The sequence below is a fragment of the Ailuropoda melanoleuca genome, chromosome 2 (assembly GCF_002007445.2).
Source record: "Ailuropoda melanoleuca isolate Jingjing chromosome 2, ASM200744v2, whole genome shotgun sequence".
Taxonomy (NCBI): Eukaryota; Metazoa; Chordata; class Mammalia; order Carnivora; family Ursidae; genus Ailuropoda; species Ailuropoda melanoleuca.
This window is the reverse complement of record NC_048219.1, coordinates 197,849,072-197,876,516: the sequence shown is the minus strand read 5'-3', so window position 1 is coordinate 197,876,516 and position 27,445 is coordinate 197,849,072. Positions and strand designations below refer to the sequence as shown.

At 51.5% G+C, this 27,445-nt stretch overlaps 2 long non-coding RNA genes across 2 annotated transcripts; both read right to left on the bottom strand.

Moving 5' to 3' along the window:
* Positions 1–10,404: 10,404 nt before the first annotated feature.
* LOC117801178 lies at positions 10,405–12,805 on the bottom strand. The gene is made up of 2 exons (XR_004623704.1): positions 12,224–12,805; positions 10,405–10,876 (listed from the first exon to the last, which is right to left on the bottom strand). It is a non-coding gene; the product is annotated as an uncharacterized LOC117801178 (long non-coding RNA).
* Positions 12,806–18,935: 6,130 nt separating this feature from the next.
* Positions 18,936–22,776, bottom strand: LOC117801177. The gene is made up of 4 exons (XR_004623703.1): positions 22,645–22,776; positions 21,059–21,526; positions 20,206–20,315; positions 18,936–19,061 (listed from the first exon to the last, which is right to left on the bottom strand). It is a non-coding gene; the product is annotated as an uncharacterized LOC117801177 (long non-coding RNA).
* Positions 22,777–27,445: the final 4,669 nt, after the last annotated feature.

Genomic DNA, 27,445 nt, shown 5'->3' with positions numbered 1-27,445 from the left:
ATATATGGATAAAGTGAGCAAGATCCTTGGAAAGGATGGTAAATTAGATGATAGAAAGCCAGATGAATAGATAGGTGTATAGGTAGGTAGAAAGATAGATGATAAAAGGATGTCACACACATACACACCAGAGAGATGGTAGATAGACGGACAGATAGATAATAGATGGCTATACAAATAGATGATGGACGATTGGATACATACACATGGACATACGTAGTTGGTAGACAGATGATAGATAAATAGATGATAGATGGTTGGATACACATATATATACATAGCAGATAGATAGATAGCTGATGGATGGATATATATATGGCAGATAGATATACAGACAGATGATGGATGGATGGATGGTTACATATGTACACACATAGTTGGTAAATAGATGATAGATAGATGATAGATAGGTAGATAGGTACCTATAAGAGAGAAAGAGAAGCTGAAAAGAGATCTATGAATAAACAGCAAAATCAGATGATGAAAATACTGTAGTGCTTCCCAGCTATTGTAGGAAGGAGCCAGATAAAACCACTGGAGAAAGTGCAGCCTGATCTGAATGACTATGGGAACAGGGCACACAAAGAGGAAATAAGAGCATCCCGGATGGAGGGCTGAGTTAATGCAAAGACCCTGAGGTGGAAATAAGAAATTTGTGTTCCTGGGGCGCCTGGGTGGTTCAGTCATCAAGCGTCTGCCTTCGGCTCAGGGCGTGATCCCAGTGTTCTGGGATTGAGCCCTGCATCAGGCTCCTCCCCTGGGAGCCTGCTTCTTCCTCTCCCGCTCCCACTGCTTGTGTTCCCTCTCTTGTTGGCTGTCTCTTTCTCTGTCAAATAAATAAATAAAATCTTTAAAAAAAAATTTGTGTTCCTAATTCAATACATAAGGCGACCATTCCTACATAAGGCTGGGCAGGACAGCCAGTGGACACAGAGGGGTGGGCAGACAGGCAAGACCTGAGAAAAGACTCCAGACCCCACAGGAGATGTTCCCAGGAAGGCTTCACAGTTCCTGGTGGAGGACTGAACATCAACCCAGAACCAAGACAAGTCGTGTCTGTCTTTTATTGCCTGTGTCAGTTTGCTCAGCTGAACACTGTGGCACAGACATACTTCTCTTTTCATAATGTGGTTTCAAGAATTGCCTGCACAACGTGGAGACGAGACAAGAAGACCAACCCCGAGCTGCCTGACCAGGTGGTTCACCACCATCAGCACTCCCAGAAACCCAACAGACAGCATAGCCACCTGCCAGCTCGCATGCGTGATCAAAGGATTTTCAGACATTTCAGTAAATGTCACCTTTCTGAGAGTTAGTTTTCCATGCTACAAATGCCCACTGCCAACATGGGCAGTTCCAAACAGCATGGCCATCTTGGGATTCTCGGGATGTGCCATCTCCTTGTAAAAGTGAGCACAAATGCTACCATCACCCACCAGGCAGGAAAGGTTGTCACCAGGACAGGTGCTCTGTGGATTTCTGAAGGCCACGTGAGGTGTCTCTGGAGGGCAAAGGCCAGAGCAGGATCTTAGGTTTTCGTTCATTGATGGCCACTGGGTCCTCAGACAACCAAGCTTAGGGGTTTAGTCTGCCTCTTAAGGAAAGCAACACATACAGGTAAGGACTGAAGAGGGTGAATGTCCATGAGGTGGACAAGCATCCAAGCAAAGCGCTACAGCAATGCCAGCCTCCGTGAACTCCAGCCTCAGGGCATTGGAGCTGTACCGCGTTGGTGGGAAGTAGCCGAGAATTGAGTGAAGCTTCCTGAACCCATGAAGGCACAATCTCCTGACTCCCACCCAGACCACACCTAACCACTTAATATCACTCATCCACTCCTGAAACCGTGTGTCCCGCCTACCTCCACATAGAATGCCCGTCCCAGCTCTCTCCACTTGGGACCTTCTAGGGCCACCCAATCACAGTTTTCCCTCATGCCCCCTCTCCCAGGGGTTGCCCCCTACAGTGCTGTCTTTCTCAATTTAAGAGCTTCTGGGGCAGCAAGCACAGAACCTACCTGTCACGGTGGGTTTGTCTGATGCAGACATCATCACACAGTGAGCTGGGGTGTGCCTGCTCAAACAGGAGCCCAGACCTCATCCTGGGCACAGCCACTGGGCTTTTAGAACAGGGCCTGGGAGGTTGGCATCCTGTCCACCTCTCTATAAATATCAACAGTGACCCCCATTGTCCATCACAGCAGGGCCTCCCAGAGCAGGGCCTCCCAGCAGGGCCTCCCAGAGCACCTGCTTCATGGTAATTTGAGTTGTTACCTCAATGGGAAGACTCTGCCATGGAAACCACAGCCCACCGGGGTCTTTTCCTTGACCTTGGACCTTGAACTTGGGCAGGCTGGACAACAGGTCCTTCCTTCTTTCAACTGACCCAGTGTCCCCATCATTAAAGTGAACATAATAATAATAATAACTCCAAATGCTTGTCATGAGAAATGGGTAGACAATTTCTATCCAAGGGCTGGGAAAACTATCAAGGACAAACAGAAGTTGTGGTTCACCCAGGAGATTCGACCAGTGTTGAGAGGTCACTTATCAGAATGCCGTGGAGAGAAATGCGCATTTGGTGCTTCCCAGGTACCAAGTTCTGGGGACAGTCAGAGGCACCAGCAGGAGGGTTTCCTCCCTCCAGGAAGGTCTGCATGCACCGGGGTCTGTAAACACCAGGAGGGTCTGCACGCACCAGGCACTGGAATGGAAGACACCTCAAAGGTCCTGTGTGTTCTCTTCAGACACTTTACTCATTGATTCAACAGAGATTGTTAAACGAGTCCACCTGTGTTGGGCAAACGGAGATGCTGAGACGGGACCCCCTTCTAAGGGATTGTTTCTGTTCCCTGTGGCTACCGTAACAAGTACCACACACTGAGCAGCTCCAACAACAGGAATTTGCAGTTCTGTCAGTTCTGGAGGCCAGAGGTCAGGGTGCTGACAGGGCTGGTTCCGTCTGAAGGTGTCGAGGAGAATCTGTTCCAGGCCCTTCTCCTTGGCTTGTAGATGGCCATCTTCTCCCAGTGTCCTCATTTTCTCTTCTTATAAGGACACCAGTCATGTTGGATTGGACCCCACTCCAGTGCCCTCACTTTTACTTGATTACCTCGCCAAATAATTATCCCCAAATAAGGTCACATTCTGAGGTATTGGGCATAAGGACACCAACATATGGATTTGGGGAGACATAATTCAGTCCATGACTAGGATGCAAAACCAAGTGTGGGAGACAGAGCCAGGCAGAGGGAAGCCAGGAGTTGTGGGGGCTCAGAGCAGCTGAGGACAGGCTGGCATCCCCAGAGGAGATGGTGTTTGAGCTGACAGCAAAAGGAAGGTGGGTGTGGTTAGTGGGAAAGAGTGCCAGGCAGGGGGAAGTGTGTGTAAGTCCCAGAGACATAAAACAGCTGAAAAATGGAAAAACCAGCCATGCAGACAGGGGTGGAGGGGACCCAACCCTCTCCCATCCACACTCCCCTGCCTGCTCCAAACAAACCCTGATCACTTCTGGGGTTCATGTGTATGAAAGAAACACCATCCAGGCTCTGAATCAGCCAACACCACACTGTAGTGGCAGGAAGGAGGTGGGAACATAAACCAAGTTGAATACTTCGGGTGATCTGCAAGGTCTGGTTCAGAAATGTTTGGGGAGGGTGGTAAGAAAGAGGCCCAAGAATGATTCCCATGTTGGAAAGACACAGTGTGAGATTCAGGAGGTGGTGAAAATGGTGACTACAGTTGAGCCAGGTTGAGGGTCGGGGACGTGGGGACATCACTCAGGCTGACACAGAACAAGGTTAGGCAAATGATGTAGAAAGTGTGTCACCAGCATTTAAAACTCATTGAAAGCCTGGGCTTGATGAGACCACTGGAATTGTTTTGTCATCCACTTATCCCTGTTCTCTCAGTTAGTATTTAAAGAGAATCTATTACATAGAGAAGATGGTGGGGAGACCAGGCCTGCCCCACATGCCATGGAGCTGGCCAGAAAGCCCAGGATTGAGGACAACCCTTCGAAAGCACTTTGGCATCAGAGATGGCCACTCTAGATGTGAGGGGAAGAAGGCACCCACCAGCTGTCCTCCAAGACCAAAACATTTGGAACAATGTAAATGTCCATCCAGTATAGAAAAGATATGTTACCTGTGATCAGCTCAAATGTCAGAATGTTATCTCGCAGCGTTAATTCCAACTAAATGCGCCAGTGTGGATGGATCTCTAGGACATTATGCATAGTCAGAAAGCATATGTTCAGTGTGGTTTTATTTATATGAAGTTTTAGAATGCACAAAACTAAACACACGCTGTCTAGGGGCATATAAATAACGTAGTAAAACAAAATGAAACACAAAGGGGATTATACCGAACTCAGGGTGACAATCACATCCAGGATGGGGGTGGGAAGATCCCTGTACCTGCACATAGAGGGGCTCCAGAACTTAATCTGGGGGTGATTCACATGCATGTAACATATTATAATTATTCCTTGCACACAGGTGTTAACTATTCTTTTGTATCAATTCAATATTTAAACTGAAAAACAAATTGACAAATATTCCCACAAATGCTTACTTAATGTCACATTATGATGGGAGCTACAAAGGAAAAGAATAGGATGTGAGAGAGAATGACAAGGCACCCTCCTTCCATCAGGGAACAGGGAAGTCCTCTAAGGAGTCACATGGAGCCCAAGAGCTGAAGGAAGGAAGGCACATCCATCCCAAGGATGGGGGGACAGTACAGGCCAAGTCCCTGAAGTGGAGGATCTGGAAGAGGTCTGGGGAGCTAGGGCATCATGAGGAGATTGTGCCAATGAGGAAGAGCAAGGAGGCCATGCCAAGGCTCTGAGATTTTATTCTAGGATATGGGAAGCCATTGGCAGACTTTAATAGGAGGAGACATGACCCAAACTCATAATTCGACAAGGTGTAAGCAGTCAGCTGTAGAAGCAAAACCAACTGGTTCCACTATAGAAAACCTAGGCATGAGCAAAGAATTATTTTTGACTGGCTCCAGAAACATGTATGTTAGCATTGCACATCCAAATGCTAGGAGACAAGAGCGGGGTGGGGAAATCCTCTCTACCATGGACTCAACAAAAATGGAGCAAACGCTTTAATTAAGCAAATGTTAAATTGTAATCACATTGCCAATATTAGTCAAGGTGGATGCCAAACCATGGTGGACACATGTTCTGGCCTTTAGCCAAGAACAGTAAGGCTCAAAAGAGTACTCACTCGTGTCCAGTGCCTGCATCAAATCAACAAGCCCTTTGAGTAGATCCCACTGCAATGGCTAAAGCCAAGTAAAACTAGAGACAGTATGTCAAGAAAATACACCTCAGATACTCTAAACCCCATGCTCACCTTAGAGAAGGGGAAACTGAGGCCCAGAGAGGAAGTGCGATCTTCCTGGTGTTGCCTGGGGAGGAGTTGGCAAGGTGGTAAATAGCAGATTCGAATAGTTTTTAATAGTGAGGAGGAAGTACCATGGATGGGAAGCCTTAGGTGCTAAATATAGACATGCAAATAGAGTCTCCATTAAACTAAACATATCGACGGTGTGAGTCCCAGGGGCCTGGTGTTCTGGGTGATCTCTGCTGCAAAGCCTCCTTCGATGTCATTTCACTCCTGGACAGCCAAGTATCATATGCTCTGGAGTTGACAGAAAGATAAATGAGCCTCATGGAAAACTGACATCAGTTTTAGCAATTTCTTAAGCCAATAAAACACAAGCCAGCACAGGAAATGTGAATTCAAAAGCCAACTCCTGGCTGTGACAGAGCTGGTTTCAGTCTAATCTTCCTGATTTATGGAGGCCAACACATGCATGCAAGCAGCTGTTGGAGGTTCCTAGAGACCAACCAAGGCAGCCAGGACATCAGGGGTCAAGGTCCTGGAAGGAAGGGAAGTGCGCAGAGGTGAGGCCACGGTGAAACCCCTTCCCTCTCGCGTATGATTGCTGGTTGGCAGCACAGGACACACAGAGGAAAGAGTGGGCTGGAGCTCGCAGCAGTTTAGAAACTAAATTGGAGTTTGGGGCTACCAAAGCAGCCACAGCATGAGCACAAGATCCAGAGGAAAAAAGAACCACAAAGAAGTGAGCCTAGAACTCTGCAGTTTCCCTCGAGACATTTCCCAAAGCCTAAGATGCATGACTCGGAGTGAGACCTGAAGAAACCAGTCAGAGAAAAGGAAGGAAGGAAGGGGGGGAGGAAGAGAGGGAAGAAAGAGCAGGGAGAGAGAAAGAAAGAAGAAAAAAGAAAGAAAGAAAGAAAGAAAGAAGAAGAAGAAAGAAAGAAAGAAAGAAAGAAAGAAAGAAAGAAAGAAAGAAAGAAAGAAAGAAAGAAAGAGAAAGATCAGTCAGAGAGCAGCTTCTGTGAGGTTAGGGGATTGAGCTGGGATTACAACAGTCTTATGGAACCGGAATGACAAAACTTGTTCAGGTCCACCAGGCTTCAGTTGAGCCCCCGGAAGTATGGGCAAACTGCAAATAGAAGACCTTACGTGGGTAATGGTGATCCTCCCAGACTCATCTGTCTGGAAAAGAAGAACAGTAATTTGTCTCTGGAAAACAATCACATCACTCAGGAGGTTACGATTCTTCACATGTAATAGTTCACAGTCAAAAATTACAAGCATGCCAGGAAATTGTGCCAAATGACAGAAAACAAAGAGAAAAATATAGGCCACGAGAACAATGCTACAGATAATCCAGGCATTTGAGTTATTTAACACAGAATGTAAATATGTATGATTAAGATGTTCAAGAAAACAGATGAAAAATTAATTTCATCAGAGAAGTTGAATCTATAAAAAATACTCATTTGGAAATGTTAGAGCAACAAAAATAATAATATAATAACAGAAGTAGCAATTTCATAGATTAATTTAAAAGCAAATTAGATATAGCAGAAGAGAAGATCAGTAAATCGAAAGAGAGGTCACAGGAAAATACTTCAGATTGAAGCATAGAAAAAAAGTGGTTGGAAATGCAAGGAAAGAAAATAAGTCATATAGGACATGGTGAAAAAGTCATATAGGACATGGTGAAAAAATCATATAGGACATGGTGAAAAAGTCTACCGTGTATGTAATTGGATTTCCAGAAGGAGCTATAACAGGGATATTGGGGCAAGAGCAATATTTGAAGATACACCTACTGAGAGTTTTACAAAAGTGATAAATTACTGTAAACAGAGAAACACACACACACACACACACACACACACACACACACAAAAGGAAGAATACACCATGCATCATAGTAAAACTGCGGAGAAACAAAAACAAAAGGGAAAAAAAACAGCCAGAGTAAAAAAGATACATTACTGTCATAGAAGCAATAAGACTGAGAGTACTTTTCCACAGACATTATTGAAACCAGAATGTGATGGAATAACATCTTTAAAATGCTAAAAAAAAAAAAAATTACTACCAGCAAAAATTCTATATCTATGTCAAACATCCTTTAAAAAGGTATATTAAAAACTTTTCAGAGAAACAAAAACAGAGAATTGATTACCAGCAGACCCTCAAATAAACATTGTAGGATGTTGTTCAGGCAGAAGGAAAATAATACCAGGTGGAAATATGGCAATGCCAGAAGAAACTGGAAAGTGCTAATATTAAGATTAAACCTAAAGGATCATTGGGTGTTTAAAACAATAATAGAAAGGGTTTAAGAATATGTGTTGAATTAAAGTTCCTTGTAACAATAGTATCAAAGTTGAGAGGGGTAAGTAGGATTAAAGTGTTGCAAAGTCATCACATTGTCCACAAAATGATAAATCTTCTAATTTATGGTTGAATCTAATAATGATTTGTCAAGGATGCATGCTGTAATCTCTAGGGAAACAACTGAAGGAAAATAAAAAAGTATAGATTACTAAAAAGTTAATTGATCCAAAAAAATAGAATAATAAAAATGATGCATCAATTTAAAAGAAGGTAATAAGGAAAAAAAAAAGATAAAGAACAAAATGCATTAATAAAATTCCAATAGCAAGATGGTAGATTTAAACCTAAAATAGCAGCAATGACATTAAATGCAAATGAACTACACCCTTTACTTAAAATGCAAAGATGGGGCACCTGGGTGGCTCAGTCAGTTAAGCATCTGCCTCCAGGTCAGGTCATGATCTCAGGATCCTGGAATGGGGCCCCACATTGGGCTCCCTGCTCAGTAGGAAGTCTGCTTATCCCTCTCTCTCTGTGCCCCCCCCCGCCCACTTATGCTCTGTCTTGCTCTTTCTCTTAAATAAATAAATAAAATCTTTTTAAAAAATAAATAAAATGCAAAGACTGTAAGATCAAATTTTAAAAAATAACTATAAACTAAATACAAGAGGCACACCTTAACTATAACAGCACAGACTAACAAAAGAAAAGACTAATCAAAAGAAAGCTGTGAAGATTAAATAAAAGAAAACTGGTGAAGTTATACTGATATCAGACAAAGTAAACTTTAGGGTAAGTAGCATTAAAGGAGAATATTTCACAATGAAAAATTGGTGAATCTACAAGGTCAAACTCTAAATTTGCACATAACTAAAAAATAGCTTCAAAATATAAAGGCAAAAAGTAACAGAAAAGACTGGAGAAAAAGACTAATCTTCAATCATAGTTGAAGTTTTTACTTGCTTCTCTCTGCTGATAAAACAAGCAGATAAAAAATCAGTAATGACATAGAACAGTTGAACAAAATTAAGAACAGTTACTGAGTCGACACATATAGAACATTGCACCAGCCACAACAGAATATGGCTTCCCTCAAGTGGGACATTTTCAACCTAGACCATATGCTGGGCAATAAAATAATTCTTACTAAGTGTCAAAGATTGAAATCATACAGAGTATGTTCTCCAACTACAAAGAATGTACACTATATACAACCCACGAAGAATTAGAAAATGAAAAGTTAAAACTATGTTGTATAAAATAGAATAGCATCACTAAACATTTTGTATCTGAGAATAATGACAATATTATATTTTTATTATATTATTCCCATGTCATATTGTTACATTTTCCTGTACACAGAAAACTACAATCATTTCTGGGAGAAATCAAAGACACTTTAAATAAACATAATGACAGGTCATGTTCATTGACTGAAAGCCTCAATATTGTTAAGATGTCTATTCCTTTTTTTTTTTTTTTAGTTTTTATTTTATTTCCAGTCAGTTAACATACAGTGTTATATTAGTTTCAGGTGTACGATACAGTGATTCAACACTTCCATAGTATACCTGGTCCTCATCCAACAACAGGTGCACTCCTTAATCCCCATCACCTATTTAACCCATGCCCCCACCCATCTCCCTTCTGGTAACCACCAGTTTGTTCTCTAGAGTTAAAGGCCTGAAGATGTCAATTCTTTTCAATAAATCTACAGAGTCCAGGCAATTCTCATCAAAATCCCAGCAACCTTTCTGGTAAAAACTGACAAGCCAATTCTAAAATTTATAACAAAATGTGAAACGTCAAGAATAGGCAAGACGATCTTGAAGATTAGAATTGGGTGACCCAGTTATCTATTGCGGCTCAACAAACAGCTCCAAAACTCAGGGGCTCAAAACAACAATTATTTGTTTGGGGCCAAGGCCTGACGGGAATCACACACCTTTGCTCTCAGTGCCTGGAACCCCGTGTGGGAAGACTTGAACAGCTGAAGGATAGAGCAGATGGGGACTCATCGTTAGTCTCAGGACCTCTGAGTCCCTGCCTGCAAATCAGCCCAGAATCACTGTAGCCACTTTATTTGGTCCAGAAGTCGCTGAACCCGCCAGGACTGATGAGAGAAATGTCAACGTATCTATGGCATTGCCGAGCCGTCCCAGTGAAGGACACGTACTATCCGATAAAAGGATTTATTTGTAAGTGTAAATAAACATAAAAAAGGAAGCAAGGATGACAAATAGCCAGAATAACAGGATCGAAGCCCAGAAACGGATCCACGTGGTTTATGACAAACATCACCGCAACGTAGTGGAGAAAAGCAGTGATTTAAGCCGATGGTGGTGTTCCTGACTGATATTCAATATAATAAAAATAAACTTTGATTCCTATCTCACACCATACACAAAATTCAACTCCAAAAAGCCACAAGTCTTAAAGTGAACAGTAAAAAATAAGTTCCCAGGAAAAAATAAAATATTTTCATGACCTTGATCTCAGTGAGGATTTCTTAAAGAAGACATAAAAACAAATAGCTAAGAGGAAAAGATTGACAAATTTTACTTCATTAAGGTGAATAATGCCGATTAGCCAAAACACACAAAAAGGAGAATGAAGTCCAGCTGTAATGTGGGAGAGGATGTTTGTAATAGAACCAACACAGAACTTATATCCAGAACATAAAAAGAGCTTTATCCAGTCAATAAGGCGACCCCACAAAAAAATTAGAAAAATATTAGATGTATTTTTCATAATAAAGGATATACAAAAGGAAACAAGCATGTGACAGGTACCCAATATAATTAGTCATCAGGGAAATTAAAACCACAGTGTAGTTCCACTACACATTCACCAAAATGCCCGAAAGTTTAAATATATATGCACACGCTAAGTGTCGGAGAAAACGTGGGACAGATAGAAGCACGGCACTCTGCTCCATGAGCGTGAATGGGCACAGTCACTTTGGAAAACTGCTCGGCAGTATTTATAAAAACTACGCGTACACATACGCCATAATCCAATGATTCCTTCATAAGTGTAGACCAGGGCGCCTGGCTGGCTCAGTCGGTGAAGCGTCTACCTTCGGCTCAGGTCATGATCCCGGAGTCCTGGGACGGAGACCCGCGTTGGGCTCCCTGCTCACGGGGGAGGCTGCTTCTCCCGCTCCCTCTGCTGCTCCCTCTGCTTGTGCTCTCTCTGTCAAATAAATAAATCAGATCTTTTTAAAAAAGTAAGTGTGTACCCAGAGGATAGACACACGTGTTTACCAAAATATTCACAGCAACAGTATTTTAACAGCTGAACACGGAATGTTTTCCTTCATTCCAGATGTCCTTCAATAAGAGGTTGAATAAATAGAGTATATTTATGCAGTGGAATACCATGTCGTGAATAGAGAACAAGCCACTGCTATGGGGCACCGGAGGGGCTCAGTCGGTGAAGCGGGGTCTGTCCTGCCACCGCGGGCTCCGAAGCACAGCCACCAACTCTTACCAATGGCCCGCAGTCCCTCATTACCCTTCGGCAGGGCCCACCACCCTTACATGCTCCTGTCTTTGTTCAAACACTCACATCCCTGCACCTGCCAGGGCACCTGAGGAATCCACGGCCCTGTGGGTTGTGCCGGGAACGGCCCAGCGCCCACTGAGCACCTCGGTGCCTGCCGAGCTACACGTAAGCTGGGCCCAGACCTCCATCCGACCCGTGTCTAGAAACCAGACAGAGCGATCACAAGAATGTAATTTGTGCCAACAACTGTCTCTGAGGCTTCTCGTCCACACCCGCTGTCTCCTGACTTTACACACGAATGGGTGACAGGGCCCCAGGCTGAGCTACCTGACCACCGAGCACGGGGCCGTCACTGAACATAAGAAATCCGAGACCTCCATCCTGGGAAAATCACGTCCTGGGCGGGCTCTGGCACCTGTGTGGCTGTGCCATGGCCAGGACAAACAAGACACTGTCTGGCATCGGGGTTCAGGTCCAAGGGAAATGGGCGTGTTTTTGCCTGAGCAGAGGCCGAGGTGGATGGTTCTCGGTGTGATGATCTGGGTTGCAAGCAGTCACTCTAGGAGCAGATCAGCCCCAAACTCCTGCTGGGAGGCCCCCCTGGAGGGAGGCCGGCTGAGCTGGGCTCCATGCCTTCTGCGGTCTTTCTACAGCTCCCTTCCTCTTAGCGCCCTTCCCCACGGTTTGACTGCTAAGAGTCGCCTGTGGGCCTGCCTGCCTGCCTTCTTTCACTCCCCGGGCTTCTGACCACATTCCTCCCATGCACCAGCACGGTGCTGGACCCTGGAATGACACCAGGACAGCCAGGCCCTTGGGAACCGCGCTTGTTGCTTCCTCTCGTGCCCCCCATTTGACCCATCATTTGCTGTAACTACTGGACAACGGCATCGATAGGTAATAACCAGCTCAGCATTCCATGCGCCAGCAAAGCTCATTCCATGAGCTAAGCAGAGGGTTCCTAATAAGCTTGCAGCAGGTTGGATTTCGGTGGCGGGCGTGAGAAACGGCATAGACGGTCCCCTGCCGGGTGCTCACCTGCGTGCTCACATCTGCCGGCTCCGCGTGGACCGTGGTCGTGCGAGATGCCACTGGCGCAGCAGGTCTCCACCGGAAGGCCTGCCCCGGGGGAGCCCGGGCCGCTGTCCCGCCCTGTGTGCACCTTGCTGAGGCCCTGCGGCCGGCCCTGCGACTTTCTCAGCTTCCCCACCTTCAAGCACCCTCTTCTTCCGGCTGGCCTCCTCTTCGGGGTGATGGAACTTCATCTCAGCGTCACGGCCCATTTATCACCTCCCCGGATGTGTAATTAACATTTATCCCTCGGTCCATCAGAGCTCTCAGACACCGCCCGCACATCTCGACACTTCGAGCACTTTTAAATTTTTGATTAAATAGAAATGAGACAATAAATACTCGAATGGCAGTTTCTACAGTGCATATTTCATTGTATTCCAAATAACCGACAGGCGGAAATCTCATGTATCAGATTCTAAGGTCGGGGCACCTGGGTGGTGCAGTCGCTAAGCATCTGCCTTCGGCTCAGGGCGTGATCCTGGCGTTCTGGGATCGAGTCCCACGTCAGGCTCCTCAGCTATGAGCCTGCTTCTTCCTCTCCCACTCCCCCTGCTTGTGTTCCCTCTCTCGCTGGCTGTCTCTATCTCTGTCAAATAAATAAATAAAATCTTTAAAAAAAAAAAAAAGAAGAAGAATTCTAAGGTCAATTTCAAAGAGGTTAGGTAAGCAAATTCTCAAATATACATATTTTGGTAAGTAATCACCATCTCTCTGTTACCCTCCACTGTTAACATTTACAAATTAGTTTGTGTTACTACTTAATAATAATACTTATTAATAGTGACTCGTTCATTGCCAAGAGCAGTGATGTGAAAACACCATCAGCTGAACTTTGGGGAAAGACACAAAGGGGGGAAGGGAGGGGAGTGAAGAGGGTGGGGGGGGAGGGAGGGGAGAGACAAAGGGAAGGGGAGGGGAGAGGTGAGGAAGGGGAGGGCAGAAAAGGGGGGAAGGAAGGGAGAGGGAGGGGGATGGGAGGAAGGTAAAAGGTGGAGGAGGGGAGGAAGGGGGAGGGAGGAAGGGGAGAAGGAGAGGGGAGAAAGGGGAGGGGAGGGGAGGAGGGAGCAGACACACATGCACGTAAATGACACCACCCTTCCAGGAGCTCTGAGGCTTAGGCATCTTTCCTCTTGGCCCTGGCAGCGTTCCCATGACGCCAGGGGTATCGCCTCCAGGACCCTGAAAGTCATCCCCGCCAGCACAGGTCGTGCTCCACAATGGATTCCCAGCACCTCCTTTTCCCGTCCACCTCCTGACCCACCTTGCCCCTCCTCGTGCTGATCCGGCACATCCTGGTCTCATCGCTGTCTCCCTGCCCTCGGCCCTCCCTCCTTCCTTTCTGCCAAATTACTTGTCATCATTCACCATTCCAGTTCTGACCGCGCATACACACTCACCAGCTTGCCCTCACTCCCTCACCCTACTGCATGGACCGTTCCTCCTCCATACACCCCTGCACCACCCTCCCCCATATCCCTGTACCCCCGTCCCGTCCCCACACTCCTCGACCATCCCCTCCCCCACACTCCTAGATCATCCCCTCCCCCACACTCCTCGACCAGTTCTGTACAAACGCCCCCACCCCATGCAAGCCTGTGCTGGTTGGACCCCTCACTGCGCAGGTACAGGCCATCAGGGTGTGACTGACCTTGCACAGTGGAGCCCCCTGCAGGGCGCTCTGTGGCTGTCACAGGTACAACGCCCACAGCACAACCCTTAGTATTTCAAGGTTACTTCACCAACGGTACTCCAAAGTATATAAAAATCTGAGAAAATACGAGTATGTAATTATTGTTATAATCTGTTGCTTTTACAATTGCTTTAAATTTAATTAGGCCTTTTTAAAAATTTACACTTTACCATTATTCATAAGCTAAATTAGGGAAGTGAAATGTGCATTATTTTTAGCCCTGCTGGAGCGATTGCGGCAAGGTGCGGTCTTTCGCAACGCAGCAGAAGTGGGCCGAATGACCCTGAGCCGAGTGTTGCCACAGCAGTGACACAAGAGGGTGTGGAGTGGCGTCCCTGGAGCCCTGAGGCTGCGGCGGAGCTCCGTCCTGCAGCCACAGGTGACGACGGGGAAGGGCTAACACCGCGTACGGGGCTCGTGGAGACGTAGCAGGAGCTCAAGAGGCAGATGAAACTGTCAGAACCTACGTGGGGTTTACAGACAGGATGTAAAGAAACTCAAAACCAAAATGTGTTCTTTGAAAGAGTAAGTATTACAATAAAAATCTAGGAGAAGCGGACGCTCCGTGTTTTACAGACCCGAGTGCTCCGTGAGTTTCCCGCAGAGCCGCGTGTAGGGCTCCCCTGGTTAGATCACTGCGGGGCCGGGGAGGGACCGCATCGCAGATGCTGGGCCGGGAATGCTGGCGGAGTCCACGGGGAGACGGGGCAGGTACCCTTCCAGGGACACCAGAGCGCCATATATTCGGGAACTGGCCTGTGATATGGAAGCCCAATCCACAGCCCAAATAGAGCCAACAGAGCCATTTTGCACTAACATTTTACAAAAACACAGACATCACAAATGGGCAGTGCTTCCAGCACGTATGTGATCCGAACGGGACACGAAGGAAGAAGCTTGTTCGGCTCCTGTCCAACACGCACAGCCAGCTCTAAACTGTATAAAAGCGGGAGGACTGCACTGCGGGTACTGAGCTGCAGGAGCTGACACCAGGAGGGACACCACACACGGCTTCCTTCATCAACAGTCTTGTTTTAGGAAAAGCAAGAAACAGAAAAGCAAGCATCTAGACTCAAGGCGGGTTTGTCGTCGGTGGACCTGGTGCGGCGGTCTAAGCTCGCACTACTAAGGCTAGCGTGCTCCCTGTGAGAGCAACGCCTTTGTGATCACAGGGAGCAGATGGCCAACATCTGCGAGGACCCCGGAAGCGCAGTTAGCCACCAAATGGAAGATTCCGTCTAGACTAGCTCACGTCTGGATAGATCTCCTGGTGCCCTGGAAGACAAGAAGCCAGTTTGGTCCCAATGCTTCAAAGACCAGATTTGCCCGGACAGACGTGTTTATTTCCATGAGGCGTCTGGTATGTCAAACCCCCTTCCCGTGAGAAGAATGCACAGACAGGACGGAGGAGGTCCTGGCCGCAGTCGTCTGTCCTGCACACGGTGGCTGGGGGTCTCTGTGGAACGTGAGTCCCATCAAGCAGTGCTCTCGGCAGAGCCTGTCCTTCCACTTGCAGTGACAGCCCCACTATTCTCTAAGGTCTCCTGGGTCCTGTGGCCCGGGCCTGGTTCCAAAGCCTCCATTCCCTCTCCCCACAGTGCCTTCTCTGCAGCCGTGCTGCCCTTCATCCAGGGCCGTGGGCCTTCCCAGACACGCGTGTCCCTGCCTCAGGGCCTTGGCACCTGCTGTGACCCAGGCCCAGACTGATCTGTGCAGGCTTCGGGGTGGGTCACGCTATCGCTTCCCCTCTGGGCAAGGTCCGCCGTGGTGCTGCTGCCCGAACTAGACGTCCGTGCACGTGGTCTTCCAAAGCCGCGTCTTGCTTTCCTCCCTTCGGGACGCGTCTCGTGACCTGAGCTACACCCCTTTGCCGTTTGTTAACTGCCTGGCGTGAATTTTAGCTGCATGGTTTGCTGCTGTATCCCAGGGCCTGGAGCACGACTGGGGCACGGTAGGCGCTCCGAGAACACGTCAGGATGAAGGAATGAAGGGACGAGTGAGGGAGTCTTACAGGAGCTCCTTTCCACGCCCCGAAGGAGGCTCCGCTACCCAGACGTGGAAACGCCCCGTTAACGCCGTCCGTTGGCCACGGAGCACGCTGGGCCCCCGCTCCAGGGCACGCGTGCGTGCACGGTGACCGGCAACAGCAAGCAGAGGCACACTCAACACGCCGACTCGGGGAGCAACCCGGGAAGAGTGTCGGGACCTGGAGCGGGGAGACTGACGGGGCTGGGAAGGGAGGCAGGAGCGGGCTTTACCCACCTTAGAGGGCTGTCCATCCATTTTCTCGTCTCCACCTTTCAAGAGCCTGAAATATGTGCCCTCATCACGTGGCATGGGGCAGGATGCCCAGGACATCCAGTGTCTCCCCTAAGGTCACAGACACAAAGAGCCAGGACACAGAGCCCGGGCGGAAGGAGTAGAGAGGCGTCAGGAGAGCGGAGAGCAGAGAGCCACCGGCGGGGGTCTGGGGCCCTCCCACCCAGCTCAATGTCTGGGTTGTCCACCTGAGGGCGTCCTGCTGGCTGGGGCTGGTTCTGAAGCTTTGGAGCAACTGGAGCAATCCCGGCATAGGAATAGAAGCTGGCATCCATCCAGCAACACCCTGCAAGGGGTGAGGCCGGCATCCCATTTTCCCTACAGGAGAGGCCCAAGACAGTGCACGGCCTGCCACGGTGTTTCCAAGCACGGAGACGGGATGGCAGCGACACCACTGAGCAGCGGTCTGTCTGCCCCAGCACAGCCCCCCGCCGGGCACACCGGGGGGCCAGATGTTGTGAAAATCTCGCTGAACGAGGACCGAGACAGGGTGGTTCCCAGGAGAAGGTGGCACTGTTTTTTAGATTTCTTGATTTATTTTAGAGAAAGAGGGAGAGAGAGAGAGCACACATGAACTGTAGGGGCAGAGAGAGAGGGAGAGAAAGTCTCAAGCGGACTCTCCACTCAGCAGGGAGTCTGACACGGGGCTCGATCTCACGACCCTGAGATCACAAACTGAGCCAAAACCAAGAGTCAGACGCTTAACTGACTGAGCCCCCCAGGTGTCCCGGCATGTCCCCTTTCGAAAGACTGGCCTGTGTGCATGAAGAGACAGCTGGCCCCTCAGATGCTGGGCAGAACGAGGGGGGACAGAGAGCCTGACCCAGACAGGCTCGGGAGCCCCTGAGAGACAGGCCAGAAACTGAGACAAGGGTCCCGGCCCTCAGAACCTGCCTCCGTGTGCCTGATGGATTCTCCGGTTTGCTTCGTCCTGGCATGGGTAGGGGGCCTGGAGGGTGGGTGGGCTCTGAGGGAGGCACGCAGGCAGCATTTGGGTCTCACTAGGAGTCAGCCTGCATCTAGCACATTTGCAAGGTTTCTTGACCTAATTGCACCAAATCTTCATGTCCCTGTCCCCCCTTCACGGCTGAGGAAACGGCATCTGGGAGGTGAGGAAGCTCACCTGTCACCAGCCTCACCCCACGCTCCCCAGCCTCCAGGGCCTGTGTTGATGTAGGTGACCAGGGACCCTGGGGCTGGTGACCCCAGGGCAGGGGAGTCAGGTTTGCTTAAGAATTGAAATTTTGAAAAAATATATTTTATACTAAAACACACAAGAGATAATGGTAAATACAAAAATCCACATGCATCTTTAAAAGAAACCCAGGGGCGCCTGGGTGGGACAGCCGTTAGGCATCTGCCTTCGGCTCAGGGCGTGATCCCGACATTATGGGATCGAGCCCCACATCAGGCTCCTCTGCTGTGAGCCTGCTTCTCCCTCTCCCACTCCCCCTGCTTGTGTTCCCTCTCTCGCTGGATGTCTCTATCTCTGTCAAATAAATAAAATCTTCAAAAAAAAAAATTAAAAAATAAAAATAAATAAAAGAAACCCAATTCAAGGTTGAGAGAAAGGCTTTGCAAGCAGCAGGTCAACGGGACTCCACTCCAGCCTGGGGTCCCTATGCTCCAGCAGCAAAGTGGCCAGGGGCTGAGCCAGGAGCTATGGCTGGCCCTCGTCCACTCAGGGGCCCTGGAGGGCAGTGGGGGGCATAGGGGCATGTCTGTCAGTAAAGGCGAGAGGGAGAGAAGGACGCTCCCCACCACTCATGGCCTGCCCCTCCCCTGGAGAGGGTCTGCCAACAGCCGACCCAGGACAGGCCAGCTTGGTGACTGCTGCATCCTCTTGACCCTCAGCCGTCTCAGCTACAGGAGGTCCCCATCCCCACTGTGAGGTCACCTCTCCCAGCCTCACCTGGGGGGCCTTACCTCATTGCCCCTCCTCAATCACCTGGAAAGGGAGAGAAAACCACCATCCCAGAGAAAACTCATTCTCTCTTTTCTCCCTTCTTCCCCATGGTTTGTCTTGGCCAGCCCCCAGGATCCCCCCGGCAGGTGCCCTCATTGCGTCCCTGAACCCCTCCTCTCCAGAAGCAGGAATGGGTCCCAGGGGCCACTTCCTGGCTTGCTGAGCTGGGGGAGTCGACAAGAACACTCCAAGATGCTCTTAACACTCATCTGAAAGTCCTGCCCCATCTCGAGAGGCACCTTCCTTTGTGACTTGACCATTTGGGGCCGCAGGACAGTGAGCCCGTGGAGCCGGATCTGCCCAGAGCAGCCTCAGGACCGTGCTGCCATCCAGAGGGTACCATCATCTGTGAACGTTCCTGGCCACCGACAGAGCCTGTGTTTTGAATTGTCAACAAAGTGGTGATGCTGCTGGCGGTTTCCAGCTAAACTTGGCGGCAGAAACACCAGGAGAAGGGAAACAGGTACTTCTCGGGACAGGTGTCATTCAATCACCTCGTCTTCCAGCTGTGGAAAGCTTCATGCGGCGGCATGTGGGGCACCCCTGCCCCGGGCTCTGGCAGCGTGCAGAGCGGCGTGGGAGGCGACCGGGTGCCCACGATGGAAGTGGTCTTCGTCACCCCCAACCCAAGGGCTTCTAAACAAACAGCTCTTAGACACATCCACCTCCTGGGAAAGAGGTTTTTCCAAATCGCAGGGCTCTGTCACGCTGAAACGGGTCAATTCAGGAGGTTGCAGGGCACCCTGGGAGCTGGGAGGCGGCGTAGAAGGACTCGAGCCTGGGAAAGAGCTGTCACGACCCTCAGATCCTGCCCCTCGCTGGTTCATCTGTTGGGAGAATACACGGCTCAGTGAGCGAGGCGCTGAGTGTCCGCCCTGGATCACAGCCCCGTGTCCTCCTGGGAAAGGAGCGGCCCGTTGGGAAGACAAAGCATCACAGCGAACATGTGGCCTCTGCCGCATGGCACAGGTGGAGCAGGCCGCAGACCCCACCTCGGGGACGGGGCCTCTGAGCCGGGTGCGGAAGCGAGCAGGGGAGAGAGTGTTTGAAGAAGAGGGAGCAGCCGCAGCAGGCCCAGAGGCCCAGGGAAGCGGGAGTGCTTGGCTTGACACGGGAGGATGGGGCAGGCGTCCTGTGCCTCTGGTCAGAGGTGACAAACTGGGCAGAATGTAGACCAGTCTTGGCAAAGCCCCCTGCACCTTTTGGTCAAGGCCCTTGAAAAGACCTGTATTGTCTGAACTGTGCCTTCTCTCAGCAGATTCTCAGCAAGGGTGGCTCTGAGGCACCTGGATCCTCCCCAGCACGGTCTCCAGGGCTCCCGGGGTCCCTTGGGCTCCAGGATCAGGAGAGGAGGCCAGGCAGCCAGCAGGCGCTGGGGAGCTCCCATCAGGAGATGCAGGAGGGAGATGCAGGCTCGCCCGTGGTCTGTGCGAAGCCTCACTCCACCAGCTCCTCCGTCTGGCCCAGCCCAGGCCTTCTGGTCACCCTCGCCACCACATCAACCACGTCACGAGGACCAGCAGTGGGGGGTCTGGACTCATCCTCTCGCTGAGCCGGCAAAAGCCTGGTGCAATCCCGAGCTCGCCCCACGCCCGTGGTTTATTGCCGATTTTTCTCGTCAAGACCTCAAGTTTCCTAAATTTTACACACATTGCTGCAGAATTCAATTTACAACAGAAACACTGTTACGAAAGCCGCCAGTCGGGCTGGAACACAGGGCGGAGGCAGGAAACCGCTCCCCAAGCCCCTCCTTTTGCTCTCGGGCGCTGGGCCTTGCCTCACGCGCAGGAAGTGAGACGTTGTGAGCTGCGCGACCAGCGTCCTGCTGCAGGTGCCGAGGTGGGTCCAGACCCGAGCTCTGCTCCTGTGTCTGCTGCTTACTTGCTACGTGAGCTTCCTTGAGAACAGTTCCTGGTGGTGAAGAAACACGTTCATCCATGCAGCGGGCGCGAACCCGACTTACACACTTACCGTGTGGTTCTGAAGGACACACCAAAGGGTGCATGGCCCGCAGCTCACTCCCAGGTGCCGGGATTAGCAAAGCCCCATCAGCACACCTGTTTTATCACCTCGTCTTCCACCTGTGGGTGAGGGGGGTCCCGCCCTAGGGTTAAGGGGATGGCCAAGCTCGCAACACCCAACACTGGGCACGTGATCAGTCACACGTACTCACAGCCCTGGGGGGGGGGACCCCGCACACCTATGGCCACACGGGCTGCCCTTGGGAACAGAGTGAACAGCCAGGGGTGGTGAGAGGCAGGCTTTGTGGCGACGAGAGGATGAGGTGTCCCTGGTTCCCCCAGGAGGGTGGGCTTGGCACAGGTGAATAATTCCAGGGGCCGGCAGGGAACAAGGGCACTCCTTGGGGGAAGCAGGCACTGTGGCTGGTGCCTGGACGAGGAGGACTGCCAGCGGGGCAGCCTTACCCGCGGGACAGACGAGGAGGGGGATTTGCGGTTAGGCCATTCATGGGGGGCTGGCTTATCTCAGTAGCCAGGCAGGGCCTCCCTGGGGACAAGGACCCCACCCTGAGCCTCTGCGTCAGCCAGGAAGCCCAGCCAGAGAAGCTCTGTGAGCACTGGCCTATTGGCCGAACGCGTCCTTCCTTCCAGGTGAGCAGAAACACGGGGAAGGCGTCCTCCCTCATGGGGGACAGGGCTCAGACGCCAGGGACACAGTGTGCTCAGCGCACAAAATAGAAGTCCCTGCAAATCGAAGCTCATCATCTCTATACCGGCTTATAAATAAGCTTCACTGAAATTGCATAATTTTAGGGCCCACGAGCCCTGGTCCGAGTGTCTCTGCTCCACACTCAGACACGCACCCGTGAACTTGCCGCACTCCTGGGTCCCTTCCTCCCCCAGATCTGAGGAAATCACTGTCGTGGCCAGCACGCGGTGCCTCATACGTGACAGGTGCTCAGTAGATGCTTGCTGAGGGATACGTGAATTTCCACTTTTCGGACGAAGAGAGGCGGAAGAAAGATCGAGTGGTCGTCCAAGGTCACATAGCGAGTGTGTTACTCTGTTCTGTAGCACTGACTGGGGTTTTAAATAACACACACTGATTTCTCAAGGTCCTGGAGACTGAAGTCCAAGGTCAAGGCCCTGGCAGGGGCGGTGTCCAGTGACGTCCCCGCTTCCCCGTGTCCTCACATGGTGGGAGGGGCTGGGAGCTCCGTGCAGTCTCTCTTAAAAGGGCGCTAATCCCATCCTGGGGCTCCACCCTCGTGACCTGCAAAACTCCAAAGGCCCCCTCCTGACACCATCACAGTAGGCCTCACGATTCCAACCTGTGAGCGGCAGTGGGGGGGCACATTTAGTCATTGTGGTAAGTGGCAGACGTGGGATTCACCCCCCAAGCCTGTCTGCAGTGTCCTCTGTGTGGCCAGGACTCCAACCACAGGGCCTTGACCCTCAGGCCCTGCCCCATGGCTGATGTCTCTTCATATGTAACCATGTGGTCCCTGCCTTCGGGGAGCACGAGCAGGAAAAAACAAGTCCATAAATAAGTAATCACCTCCGGTAAGCGCTGGAAACAAAACATGCAAAAATGGCCATGATGGGGACAGACGCCTGGCTGTCACGGTGTGCTGGGGGAGGGGAGGGCAACTCTCGGGGCAGACGTGACAACCTGTGTGAAGGGACGGGCCCAGAGGAGCTTGGCTCAAGGGAGGGGTGCGTGTGTGCGTGTGTGCAGGTGTGTGTGCTTACATCTGCCAATCTGTGCACGCGCACACACGTGTGTGGTTGTGTGATACATGTGCACATGTGTGTCTGTGTGCGCTGCGTGTGTGTGTGCACGTGCATATGCACGATCTGTATGCCTGCGTGTGTTTCTGTGTGTGCGCGTGTGTACACACGTGTGTCTGCCATGTGTCACCGTTCAGTGGCATGGAGAAGAGCATGGCGTGCTTGGAAGAACACAGAACAGAGTCAGACCAACTGGACCCAACCTCCAGTCCTCCCGCTGGTGGCCCTGGCCCAGGAGATTTGCCTCCCTGAGTCCCAGGAACCTCGTCTGCCAAAACTGCAATGATTCCGTGTTGCCGTTGTCACAGGGCCACCGCGAGTGACATGCTCCAGCATGTTCTGAGGGATCAGACGTGGGGCAGACACGATCGGCCCCCTGCCCGGTACCCCCATGCACCCTTGCGCTTGCCTCTCAGACCTGGTTGTGCTCCGGCAGCTGAGACCCAGCTGCACACTCGTCCTAGCCTCCACCACTGCCGCAGAGCGAGGTTGGCGTTGTGGGAAAGCTTCCGCCAGTGAGGTGGAGACACAAGTCTGCCAGAGACCCTCGCATCTCCGATGCCGCCCTTCCCGCCCCCTCCTCCTTTCTCCCTGAGGCGCTGATCCACACTAGCTGCCACCCTTCAGGACTCGGTAGGAGGTGGAAGGAAGCCCCTACCTGTTCGTGCCTCTGACGCCAAGTTTGCCTTTGCCTGCAGCTGTGCGCGCTCCCCGCTGCAGCAGGGGTGACCCGCGTGCTTTCTGCAGGTGTCCTCAGCCTGAGCCTCTCCCAGGGAGCAGAAGGACAGGCTACCCATTGCTGTCACGGCGTGCAGGACCCCATAGTCAAAAACTGCCTCACACCAGAGCCAAATGGAGCCCCCAGCACGGCCTTCCTCGAGTTCAGCACCAAAACCCCAAAACCAAAACATGTCCAGTCCTGCTGAAGGCAAGCTGTCCCCGCTCAGCCGTGGCCTGGGGCTGCCAGCAAGGCTGGGTGCTGGGCCACTGAAACTCCAGGGGAGGCCCCGGGCGCTGGAGACCCTGTCCAGTCCCAGTCCAGGGCCGGAAGCCACCTGCCCCAGGCTCCAGGGGCTGAGCTTTGCAGGACAATCAGACCTTCACCACTCCTGAGGCGCTGGGGGCCACCCGATGACCGGGTCTGCCCTGCGGCCAACGGAGGTTGGAGGGGTGCGCCGTGGGGACCCGCCGCTGTGAGGATGGCTTCTAGGGCCTTCTCAGCTCCGAGCCTGGGGCTGCACGTGGGCACAGCCGCATCAACCTGGAGAACGAGGGGTCTCCTCCCGCCTGGCTAGAAGCCGGCTACACCTGGGGAGACGGCGCAACAGAGCAGCCAGAACCACCTGGATGGGGGTGGGTCCCACTTCAAGGGCTTGCTGCTCCCCGTCTGGGGTAGATGCAGAGATGGGGCGAAACAGGAAGATGCAACACGGTGTCACTCCAACCCTCCCCTGGGGCTTCTCCCGCCCCCCGCCTGCCGCCCCGTGAACCCCCGCTGCTGTGCACACGCCCGCGCTCCACATGCGAGCCCGGGCACCCCCTGCGGCCCAGTGGGAGGAGGCCCCGTCACAGCAGGCGGGGGAAGTGACGTGGGAAGGCCCCCCTCCCCGTACCGACTCTCATGTGGGGCTGGGTACGCTGGCTTCCCAAAGAAACACGGTCACATTTTCCCAGGAAATTCTGTAAGGTGTTTGGAGAAAAGTGGTTGTTTCTTCTCTAAAACGGCCCAGGACCTAATTATAGGACGTGGAGTGCAGCTGGGTCAGTTCCCAAAATGTTATGAAGAAGCTAAATGAATGTCACGTTTCTTCTTATGAAAAGAAACAGAACATTTTACCAGAAAGCCGTGGGTGGGGGTCAAGAAGGGGGGGTAACAGCAGAGGGAATGAGGCAGACGTGGTGGCGGGGGCTCATGGCTGAGCAGCAGAGAAAATGCTAGAAAAGGCAGTTGGCGGAGGAGATTGTCCTTCTCTGGTCCTGGCGGTCATGAAGGTGCTGGAATGTCAGCCCCACCTCCTGAGTGCCAGCATCTGGGGTCCTGCGTGCCCCCAGCACCCCCTGCACTCCTTCTGCAGCAGCTGATATGAAGACCCCAGGGCGGGAGGGGGGCGGGGGAGACTCACTCTCCCCCGTCCCCCCCTCCCCCCACCGCGCCAGACTGGCCCTTCTAGACCTTTCTTCACTGGCTCCTTCTCCTCTGCCTGCCTCTAAATCTGCTATGGCCTGGGCCCTGCCTTTGAATTCCACTTCCCGGGAAGACGGAAGAAGTGCTCCCGGCATCACCGGCCCGAAGGCGAGTTAGGTGGGGCCACCGGTGCCGAGGCCAAGCCGACAGGCATCCAGCAGGCTGCTCCCATGGGCAGGGCGCCTCACGCACACCCTGCCTTCCACGGAGCGTGACAGTTCAGGGAAATTGGGGTCTGCGTGTTTGTGAGACACAGGACAATTATTTCTTTCATTTGCAAGAACTTGGGAAGGCTTTTCCTTCTCGGGTTTCTATCCTTGCCCTATTGACTATTTGAAACTCAAACGTATTTAGTTTAGAAATGTAGTTTTAAATGTGTAAATGAGCTAAGTTTGTAAATAGAACGAAGGATTTGATTTGTCCAGCCTAAATTAATCTAACAGCAGTTAGCTTCTTTTTTTAAAAAAAGATTTTATTTATTTATTTGACAGAGAGAGAGAGAGCATAAGCAGGGAGAAGCAGACTCCCCACTAAGCAGGGACCCTAATGTAGGACTGGATCCCAGGACTCCGGGACCATGACCTGAGCTGAAGGCAGATGCCAGTCACACAGCTGACCAGACATGAAGGCTCCCGGCCCAGGAACCTGACCCATCTCAAAGCGTTGGAAAAGGCATGGACTGGGACACGGAAGCTGCTGCCCAAGGACCCCTTCACAGGGACACTGGTTCCTTGGAAAGGTCAGCTGTCCACTTAGTGTAACCAGATTGCTCCCAGAACTGCTAAGCCACCAGCGCCCAAGGGGGTGAGAGGGCCCCACACATGCAGCTGGCTCGTTATTTCCAGAAAAGCCTCGAACACGTCCACACGGCACAACCTCAGGGAAGAATCCGGAATGCCCACCTGGATATATTCAGAGGGACACTTACACCATGGGATTTATAGCAGTGGAACGATGGAGCATCACTTGGCAGTCCCTCCGTCTGGGAGCCACTAAACCGGTGCAGGAACCAACAAACCCTGTTACGTGGGATTTCTTTTTAATTTTTTTAGAGAGAAAGAGAGAGAAAGGGGCAGGGAGGAGCAGAGGGAGAGAGAGAGAGAATCTCAGGGTGGCTCCACACCCAGGGCAGAGCCCAACATGGGGCTCGATCTCACGACCCTGAGATCACACCTGAGCCAAAATCAAGAGTCGGACCCTTAACTGATGGAGCCACCCAGGGGCCCCTATTTCCAGTATTAAAAGGAAGCTTTCAGTGATGTGGGAAAACTTGTCTACAGTATTAAAAAGAAGCTGAAGGTCATGAACCCAATTGCATTTGTATCACGAAGTCAAACACGGAAAGAAAAGAGCTCCATTATGCCGAGAAAAGGCACAGAAAGAAAAACGAGTTGCGCTATCAGTGTTTCCTGCTGAAGATGAGCGGGAATGATGCTTTTCCTGCTTCTGTTTAAATTTTCTACACTTAATGAACTTACTACAAAATATACATTAATTTTATAATCTGCAGAAATAAAACCAGAGGACATGGTAATTAATGTGAAATCGATTGTGAAAGTTGACAGCCATCGTTAAAATTCCTTTAATGTTTCTGTCATACGAATTACCCTGTTCCCAGTGGCCGGGAAAAACAGGAAGTACACACACTTCTCTTCACAGCTCTAGTAACCAAGGAAAAATGATGAAAACTGCCATCCAGAGCCCTCTCTGCAGATTGGTGATAAAACGGGTCCCAGAGGATTTCTCGTGGGTTATCAAGCTAACAGGTAGAATTTCTACCTGTTGCTTGTAAACACCTGTAGCTTGATAAACACCTAGCATTGCTTTCCCTCCCTTTCACCAGCAAAAGACGGCAGAATTCACAAGACTATCTTAAACATCCATGCACTGCACCACGTGGGCAACCGTCCATGTCCCACGGCCGCCCCAGGAGGGATCAGTCCCGTGCTGAGGGGTGGCACTTGCTCTGCTCCCTGCTCCCCATCTTACTCCATGCTCTGCTCAGAAGCCACCCCAACTTCCCCAGCAGCCAGCGTGGAAGCCCTGGGTGCTCCTTCTCAGGATGACTGAAAAGGGAGAAGAATGTGCAGAATTCTCCATGGGAGCAGCTGGCTGCTGTCCTCAGGGATGAGATCAGAAAGGTCCCTGGGGAGAAGAGTCTGATGACGAGGACGAGGAGCAGATGTGAATAAGGTGGCTTAGGAGGGGGAGCAGGTGCCCAGCTGGCTAGCACCCCCCGGCGAGCAGAGCAGGGCCCCTCCCAAACCTAGCCCAGGGCCTGCCTGCCCCCACTTCAGCAAGACAGCAAGCGCCCCGAGAAGTCGTGGGGTCCGTAACCAGGGAAGCCGCGGTCCAGTTGCCGAGCCAGTGCCAGCAGGGGGTCATGGCTGGACAGGAGGCACCGGAAAGAACAGCAAGGAGCAGCCCACACACCTCCAGCCTCGAGGTGGTTCCCGGCAGGAGCCACGTCCCCGACCCTGACACGGGCAAGGTAGAGGCGGCATGGAGGGGGTGGGCCCAGCAGCCGTGTTCCGCAGCTCTGGTCCAACCACACCCCTGCGGGGGCTGCCCAGACGCCCAGTTCCCAGGGCACAGAGAAGACAGCGCCCTGGCCGCAGGGGCAGAGTCGGGCCCTGGTCCCGGGACCCGTGGCCGCGGGCCGTGCTCCATCTGGTTCTTTTTTAAACCGACCCAATTGCCTCTGATCACCTCTAAGGATTCCTCTCTCTTTAGCTGTGTTTATTTTTCAGTCATCTGACACATAGTTACCCTTGCTGTGCAAATCACCGGGTTTCTGTTGGCTTTCTCTTCTTCAGCTCACTGTAGGTCGTGTCTTTGCGCGTGCCCCGGCTTGTACTGATGCGCGAGGATTCTGACGCGCGGGGATGCGTGGGGACCCACGGGCCTCACGCCAGAGGCCTGCCTCTCAGGGGCTCCACAGCGGGCTCCTGCGTGGACACGTGCCCCAGGGCATGCTCCGCTCCTGCTGCCCTGTCGTCCACCTTTCCCGTCTCAGCTCACTGTTCCTTCTCCGGTCTTCAGACACTCACTTACTGGATCGTGACCCCCGCCACGTTGATGAAGTATTTTGCATGGCCCACGACCTGGCTGCACGTGGCCAACTACGGAGAGCGTCGCAGGGCGGAAGAGCAGGCCCACACGCTCCCCCACGGCCCGCACCCTGATTCCTGCTGTGCGCTCCTGAGAGTCCAGCCTCCCGCCTTCCGTGGACGAAGCCGCCCCCACACCTCTCCGGTCCGTGGACTCCGGCAGA